Below are 8261 nucleotides of genomic sequence, written 5' to 3' on the forward strand. Positions count from 1 at the left end.
TCATGTCAGCAGCAAACAAGGATAACTTGACTTCCTGCTCGCTTGATTTGTAACCCTTTGATTTCTTTTTCTTGCCTTATGGCTCTGGCTAAAACTTTCAGGACTAGATTGAGTAGCAATGGTGAAAGTGGGCATCCTGTGTGGTACCAGATCTTATTGGAGATGCTTGGGACTTTCCCCACTCTGTATGATGCTGGCCATGGGTTTGTGGTGTATTTCCTTGACTATGTTGAGGAATGTTCCTTCTATACCCAATTTGTTTAGTTTTTTTTTTTATTGTGAAAGGGTATTGTATTTTATCAAATGCTCTCATAATTTTTAGTCTTCAGTACATTAATGTGATCTGTCACATCGATTGGTTTGTGTGTGTTGACCTATCCCTGCATACCCAGGATAAATCCCGGGTATGATCCAGGTGGGTGATCTTTCTGATGTGTTGTTGGATCCATTTAGCTAGAACTTTGGAGATTTTTGCATCTATGTTCATCAAGGATATTTGGTCTATAGTTCTTTTTCTTTATTGTATCTTTTTCTGATTTGGGCATTAAGGTGATGCTGGCCTCATAAAGGAGTTTGGGGAGATTCTCTCCTTTTAAATTATTTTGAATAGTTTGAGGAGAATTGGAATAAGTTCTTCTTTAAAAGTTTGGTAGGAGTTCGATCGGTAGCGGGAGCGGAGAGCGGACCCCAGAGAGCCCTGAGCAGCCCCACCGCCGCCACCGGCCTAGTTACCATCACACCCAGGGAGGAGCCGCAGCTGCCGCAGCCGGCCCCAGTCACCATCACCGCAACCATGAGCAGTGAGGTCGAGACCCAGCAGCCGCCCGCCACCCCGCCCTCAGCACCACCGAAACCAAGGCCGGCACCACCGGCAGTGGCGCAGGGAGCGGTGGCCCAGGTGGCCTCACATCGGCGGTGCCCGCAGGCGGGGACAAGAAGGTCATCGCAACGAAGGTTTTGGGAACAGTAAAATGGTTCAATGTAAGGAACGGATATGGTTTCATCAACAGGAATGACACCCAGGAAGACGTATTTGTACACCAGACTGCCATAAAGAAGAATAACCCCAGGAAGTACCTTCGCAGTGTAGGAGATGGAGAGACTGTGGAGTCTGATGTTGTTGAAGGAGAAAAGGGTGCGGAGGCAGCAAATGTTACAGGTCCTGGCGGAGTTCCAGTGCAAGGCAGTAAACATGCAGCAGACCGTAACCATTATAGACGCTACCCACGTCCTAGGGGTCCTCCACGCAATTACCAGCAGAATTACCAGAACAGTGAGAGTGGGGAAAAGAATGAGGGATCGGAGAGCGCTCCCGAAGGCCAGGCCCAACAACGCCGGCCCTACCGCAGGCGAAGGTTCCCACCTTACTACATGCGGAGACCCTATGGGCGTCAACCACAGTATTCCAACCCTCCCATGCAGAGAGAAGTGATGGAAGGTGCTGACAACCAGGGTGCAGGAGAACAAGGTAGACCAGTGAGACAGAATATGTATCGGGGTTATAGACCACGATTCCGCAGAGGTCCTCCTCGCTGAAGACAGCCTAGAGAGGACGGCAATGAAGAAGATAAGGAAAACCAAGGAGGTGAGACCCAGGGTCAGCAGCCACCTCAGCGTCGGTACCGCCGCAACTTCAACTACCGACGCAGACGCCCAGATAACCCTAAACCACAAGACGGCAAAGAGACAAAAGCAGGCGATCCACCAGCTGAGAATTCATCCGCTCCCGAGGCTGAGCAGGGCGGGGCTGAGTAAATGCCGGCTTAACATCTCCACCATCATCCGGTTTAGTCATCCAACAAGAAAAATGAATATGAAATTCCAGCAATAAGAAATGAACACAAGATTGGAGCTGAAGACCTTAAGTGCTTGCTTTTTGCCCGTTGACCAGATTACTAGGACTATCTGCATTATCTATGCAGCATGGGGTTTTTATTATTTTTACCTAAAGATGTCTCTTTTTGGTAACGACAAACGTGTTTTTTAAAAAAAGCCTGGTTTTTCTCAATACACCTTTAAAGGTTTTTAAATTGTTTCATATCTGGTCAAGTTGAGATTTTTAAGAACTTCATTTTTAATTTGTAATAAAAGTTTACAACTTGATTTTTTCAAAAAAAGTCAACAAACTGCAAGCACCTGCTAATAAAGGTCTTAAATTAAAAAAAAAAGTTTGGTAGAGTTCAGCATGAAGCCACCTGGCCCTGGGCTTTTCTTTTTTTTAATTTCTTTTTATTTTTTAATTTTTATTTGACAGGTAGAGTTAGACAGTGAGAGAGAGACAGAGAGAAAGGTCTTCCCTCTGTTGGTTCACCACCCTCACCCCGCCCCCCCCTCAATGGCCGCTACGGCTGGCATGCTGTACTGATCCGAAACCAGGAGCCAGGTGCTTCCTCCTGGTCTCCCATGTGGGTGCAGGGCCCAAGCACTTGGGCCATCCTCCACTGCCTTCCCAGGCCACAGCAGAGAGCTGGACTAGAAGAGGAGCAACCGAGACTAGAACCTGGCGCCCATATGGGATGCTGATGAAGCAGGCAGAGGATTAACCAAGTGAGCCACAGCGCTGGCGTGGCCCTGGGCTTTTCTGTGTTAGGAGGGTATTTATGACCAATTCAGTCTCTGTCTTGGTTATTGGTCTGTTTCTTCTAGATTTGTCAATTTGTTGGCATATAACTGTTTGTAGTAATTCCTGATTATTCTTTTTATTTTTGTGGTATCCATTGGAACATTGCCTTTTTCATCTCTGATTTTATTAATTTAGGCCTCTTTTTTTTTTCTAGGTCCTTGAGCTGCATTTTTAGAACATTTATTTGATACCTTTCCAATTTCTTGATATAGGTACTAATGGCTATAAACTTTCATCTTAAAACTTCTTTTGCTACCTCTCATAAGTTTTTTTAAAAGATTTATTTATTTATTATTTGAAAGGCAGAGTTACAGAGAGGCAGAGGCAGAGAGACAGAAAGAGAGAGAGAAAGAAAAAGAGATGTCTTCCATCTGTTGGTTCATTGCAGATCTGGGTTGATCTGAAGCTTGGAGCCTGGAGCTTCTCCCAGGTCTTCCACATGGGTACTGGGGCCCAAGGACTTGGGCCATCTTCTACTGCTTTCCCAGGCCATAGCAGAGAGCAGGATGGGAAGAGGAACAGCCAGGACTAGAACTGGTACCCATATGAGATGCCAGCACTGCAGGCGGAGGATTAACCTACTATGTCATAGTGCTGGCCCCCCAAATTTCTTAAATTGTTAATTTCCAGCTTCATTCCACTGTGGTCAGGAAAGATACATGGTATGATTTAAATTTTTTTTGAATTTTTTGAGATTTGCTTTATGGCCTAGCATATGGTCTATCCTAGAAGAAGTTCCATGTGCTAATGAAAAGACTGTGTGCTCTGGAGTTATGGGACGAAATGTTCTGTAGAAATAATTAGGTCCATTTGGTCCATGGTGTAGATTAGCTCTGTTGTTTCTTTGTTGATTTTCTGTGTAGTTGATCTGTACATTGCTGAAAGTCGCTTGCTGATATCCCCCATTATTATTGATTTCGAGTTTATGTCTCTCTCTAAATCCTTTAACATTTGTTTTATTTTTCTAAGATGTATTTATTTACATGAAAGGCAAAGTTACAGAGAGTCAGAGGCAGGGAGGGAGAGAGAAGGTCTTCCATCTGCTGGTTCATCCTCAGATGGCCACAATGGTTGGAGCTGGGCCGATCTGAAGCCAGGAGCCAGGAGCTTCTTACAGGACTCCCATGTGGGTGCAGAGGTCCAAGCACTTGGGCCATCTTCTGCTGCTTTCCCAGGTCATCAACAGGGAGCTAGATCAGAAATGGAGCAGCCAGGACTCGAACCAGAGCCCATAGAGGATGCCAGCACTGCAGGCAGCAGCTTTACCTGCTATGCCACAGTGCCAGCCCCTAAGATTTGTTTTAAATAAGCAGGTGTCCCAGCATTGGGTGCCTATACATTTACTATAGCCATATCTTCCTGTTGAATTGAATTGAATCATTACATAATACCATTCTTTGTTTCTCTTTTTATAAAAGATTTATTTATTTGAAAGTCAGAGTTAAACAGAGAGAGGAAAGGCAGAAAGAGGTCTTCCATCTGCTGTTTCACTCCCCAGTTGGCCGCAACGGCTGGAGCTGTGCCAGCGTGAAGCCAGGAGCCAGGAGCTTCTTTCAGTTCTCCCACATGGGTGCAGGGGCCCAAGGACTTGGGCCATCTTCTACTGCTTTCCCAGGCCATAGCAGAGAGCTGCATCGGAAGTGGAGCAGCTGGGACACGAACTGACACCCATATGGGATGCTGGAACTGCAGGTGTTGGCTTTACCTGCTATGGCACAGCACCTGCCCCTTAATCATCATTTGTAAGGCTGGATGAGTGATGACAAATGCTTTCAATTTCTGTTCATTATGGAAGGTCTTTATTTAACCTTCATTTATAAGTGAGAGCTTTGCAAGTACAGTATTCTGAGTTGACAGTTTGTTTCTTTTAGGACTTGCAGTATGTCTGTCCATTCTCTCATAGCCTGTAGGGTTTCTGATAAGAAATCAGCTGTCAATCTAATTGCAGATATTTGAAAGTAATCTTGTATTTCTCTCATGCACATTTTATTTTTTAATTTTTAAAAAAGATTTATTTATTTATTTGAAAGTGTTACACAGAGAGAGAAGGAGAAGCAGAGAGAGAGAGAGGTCTTCCATCCACTGGTTCACTTCCCAATTGGCTGCAATGGCCAGAGCCGTGCCAATCCAAAGCCAGGAGCCAGGAGCTTCTTCCAGGTCTCCCATGCAGGTGCAGGGGCCCAAGGACTTGGGCCATCTTCCACTGTTTTCCCAGGTGATAACAGAGAGCTGGGTCAGAAGTGGAGCAGCTGGGACTCGAACTGGCGCCCATATGGGATGCTGGCATTGCAGGTGGCAGCTTTACCTGTTATGCCACAGTGCTGGCCCCAGCACATTTTAGAATCTTTATGTTTTACTGTTGAAACTTTGACTATAATATGTCATGGTGAAGATCTTTTCCGATGTGCTTTCCTGTGCTTGGATGTGCCTTTCTTTCTCCAAATTAGGGACATTTTCTACTATTATTTCACTGAATAGGCCTCCTAATCCAGGCTCTCTTTTCACACCTTCGGGAACTCCTATGACATGCATGTTTGGTGGTTTGATAGTATCCCATAAATCTCACACTATCTTGGTGTTTCTAATTCTTCTTTCCTTTTTGTCTGAGAGATATTTCCAAGGATTTGTCTTCTAGCTCAGATGTTCTTTCTTCTGCCTCATTGAATCTGTTATTCATGCTTTCCATTGTATTTTTATTTGACATATTGAAATATTCATTTCCAATATTTCAGTTTGATTTCTTTTCACTATATCTCCCAGTGGAATTTCTTATGCATGTCATGTATGGCTTTCCTTAACTCATGAATTTGCTTCTCTGTATGTTTGAGTAATCCTGTGATCATTGTTTCAAATTCCTTTTCAGGAATTTCATCAGTCTCTCCATCTTCATGTTCTTTTTGTTTGAAAGATTTATTTTATTTGTTTGAAAAGCAGAGTTACAGAGAAGGGTAGAGACAGAGAGGAAGGTCTTTCATCCGCTGGTTCACTCCCCAGATGGCTGCAATGGCCAGAGCTGCGCTGATCCGAAGCCAGGAGCCAGGAGCTTCTTCCTGGTCTCCCATGTGAAGCCAGGAGCCAGGAGCTTCTTCTTGGTCCCCCACACAGGTGCAGGGGCCCAAGGACTTGGGCCATCTTTTGCTGCTTTCCCAGCCATAGCAGAGAGCTGGATCGGAAGTGGAGCAGCCAGGACTACAGTGCCCATATTGCTTCAGGCCAGGGCTTTAACCCGCTGTGCCACAGCGCCGGCCTCCATCTTCAAGTTCTAACATTGAAGTGTTGTTGAGTTCCTTTGGGGAGTCATGTTGTCTTCCTTGTTCATGCTTCTTGTATTTTTATGTTTGTTTTTAGGCATTTGTGGAAACACTTGTTGGTTTTCTCCTTGGAGGGCTTTTATCTTTGAAATCTGCCTCTGTGGCTCAGCAGAGCATCTCCTCCTTCCGTGGGCATTCAGAGGCATGTGCTGGGTGAGTCCAGGGAGCTGAGGCAAGTGCTTGAGGGTCGGGCAAGAGTCCGGATTGACACCCGAGTTGGGCATGGTAGATCTCTGTGATCTCAAGGGTGGGGCTACGATCGCATCATCTCAGCCTCACCCCCTGTCTGCCGTGTGGTCAGTGCCTGGTGTGAACACACAGTGGCCACACTCCACCCATGCAGGTGCGTGAACCACATGAAGGATCTGTGTGGTCCTCTGCAGTGACCACCCCAGGCATTCAGGGAACTCTGAGCCTCCTAAAGCAGACACAGTATTGCCCAGATGCCAGCCACACCCCACGCCCTATCGCACAGTCACAGGACTCCCACAGTCTCAGGGAGCAGGGCGTCCCCTCTCAGCTCCTGGGTCTCCCCATCTATGGAGAGAGCCAAGGTGTTCCAGCCGCCTGCCCATTACAGGTTTGTCGGTGCTCCGCCTTGGCACATTGAGTCCAGGCACCATGGTAGAGTGAGGGGAGGGCAGGGCTTCGCAGGCCTAAGTGGGCACCCCACTCCCTGCCTACCCTCCAGGCCAGACCCAGAGTCAGTGAGGACTGTGGAATTATCCCTCTGATAAAATCCCCCTGTCACGCATGTGCACATGAGCTGCAGCAGCCTCTGCTTGCCTTATATAAAGTGGTGCTTCCTCCTGGTAGCTGCCAGACACCCTGTGCAGGGATGGGGAGAAAACAATGAGCTCTCCTTTCACAGGGTTAGGTGGACACCTGCCCCTGATAGTGCTGCAGCCTGGACTCAAAGGCAGTGGGTTCTCCCAGTGACACTGACTCAAGTTTTTGTTCAGTGACATTCCTCCTCCCTCCTCCTTTCAGTCTGGATTAGTTGCTCTCAAGAATTTCTATATTGTTGCCATTCTTTACCTCTTCTGTATTTTCCTCCTTTTCTCCCGGAGCCCATGGGTTCTACTTTCTTGATTTACTTCTTTGTTTAGGTGCTGCACATCCTCTAGTAGCTTTCTGAGAAAAGGTGCATGGGAGGTAGTCTTATTTATTAACTTTGTACTTGACTGAAAATGTTACTGTGTTATCTTCACACTTGACTGATATCTGACTGGTTATAGAATTCTAGCTCAGAAATCACTTTTAGAATTGTGAAGTCACTTTTCCTTTGTTTTTTAGCTTTGCTTGTTGACACAGTGGGTTAGTTTCTCAGGATGCTGTAACAAAGTGTCACAGATTGGCTGAAAGAATAGAAATTTATTGTCTCACAGCTCTGGAGGTTAGCAGTTGGAGCTCCAGGTGTCAGACAGCAGGGTTGGTTCCGAGTGAGGACTGTGGGGCAGAATCTTTCCATGTTTCACTCTTAGCTGCTGGCGTTTGCTGGAAAATCTAACCCGTTCTTTGCCATCTGCTGTATCATCCTTAGGTCTTACCTCTGCCTCCACGTGACGTTGTCTTTGCATGCATCTATCCAAATTTCTCCCTCTCCTATGAAGTCATGTGTGTTATATTGACCCACCCTACTCTGATGTGACCTCCACTTACAACATCTCCAAAGACCTTATTTATGTAAGGTCTCAAATAAGAAACATGGGAACTTCTGAGGGACACAACTCAATGTCCATGTAGACAGAAATCCTTTTTGATTCTTGACCTTTTGTATGGGACTTCTTTTCCTCCCCTGGAAACTTTCGGGATCTTTTCTGTATTCTTTTTTTTTTTTATTTATTTTTTTTTTGACAGGCAGAGTAGACAGAGAGACAGAGACAGAGAGAAAGGTCTTCCTTTACTGTTGGTTCACCCCCCAATGGCCACTGGGGCCTGTGCGCTGTGGCCCACGCACCGTGCTGATCCGAAGGCAGGAGCCAGGTGCCTCCTCCTGGTCTCCCATGGAGTGCAGGGCCCAAGCACTTGGGCCATCCTCCATTGCACTCCCGGGCCACAGCAGAGAGCTGGACAGGAAGAGGGGCAACCGGGACAGAATCTGGCGCCCCAACTGGGACTAGAACCTGGTGTGCCGGCGCTGCAAGGCGGAGGATTAGCCTAGTGAGCTGCGGAGCCAGCCTGCATTCTCGACATTCTGGAATTCCAGGACAATCTGGCTGCACGGGTCCTGGAGTTGACTGCTGTGAACAACCCCATTCTATCTGGAAACACTTGTCATTTGATCAGGTTTTGATTTCTTTGATTTCCCATCATCTCCTCATACT

General features: G+C 46.5%; 1 pseudogene; it reads left to right on the top strand.

Annotated features, from left to right (window-relative positions):
• Nucleotides 1-660: 660 nt before the first annotated feature.
• Nucleotides 661-2162, top strand: LOC100352196 (Y-box-binding protein 1 pseudogene; annotated as a pseudogene).
• Nucleotides 2163-8261: the final 6099 nt, after the last annotated feature.

This window comes from Oryctolagus cuniculus, chromosome 17 (genome assembly GCF_964237555.1).
Source record: "Oryctolagus cuniculus chromosome 17, mOryCun1.1, whole genome shotgun sequence".
In the NCBI taxonomy this organism is placed as follows: domain Eukaryota; kingdom Metazoa; phylum Chordata; class Mammalia; order Lagomorpha; family Leporidae; genus Oryctolagus; species Oryctolagus cuniculus.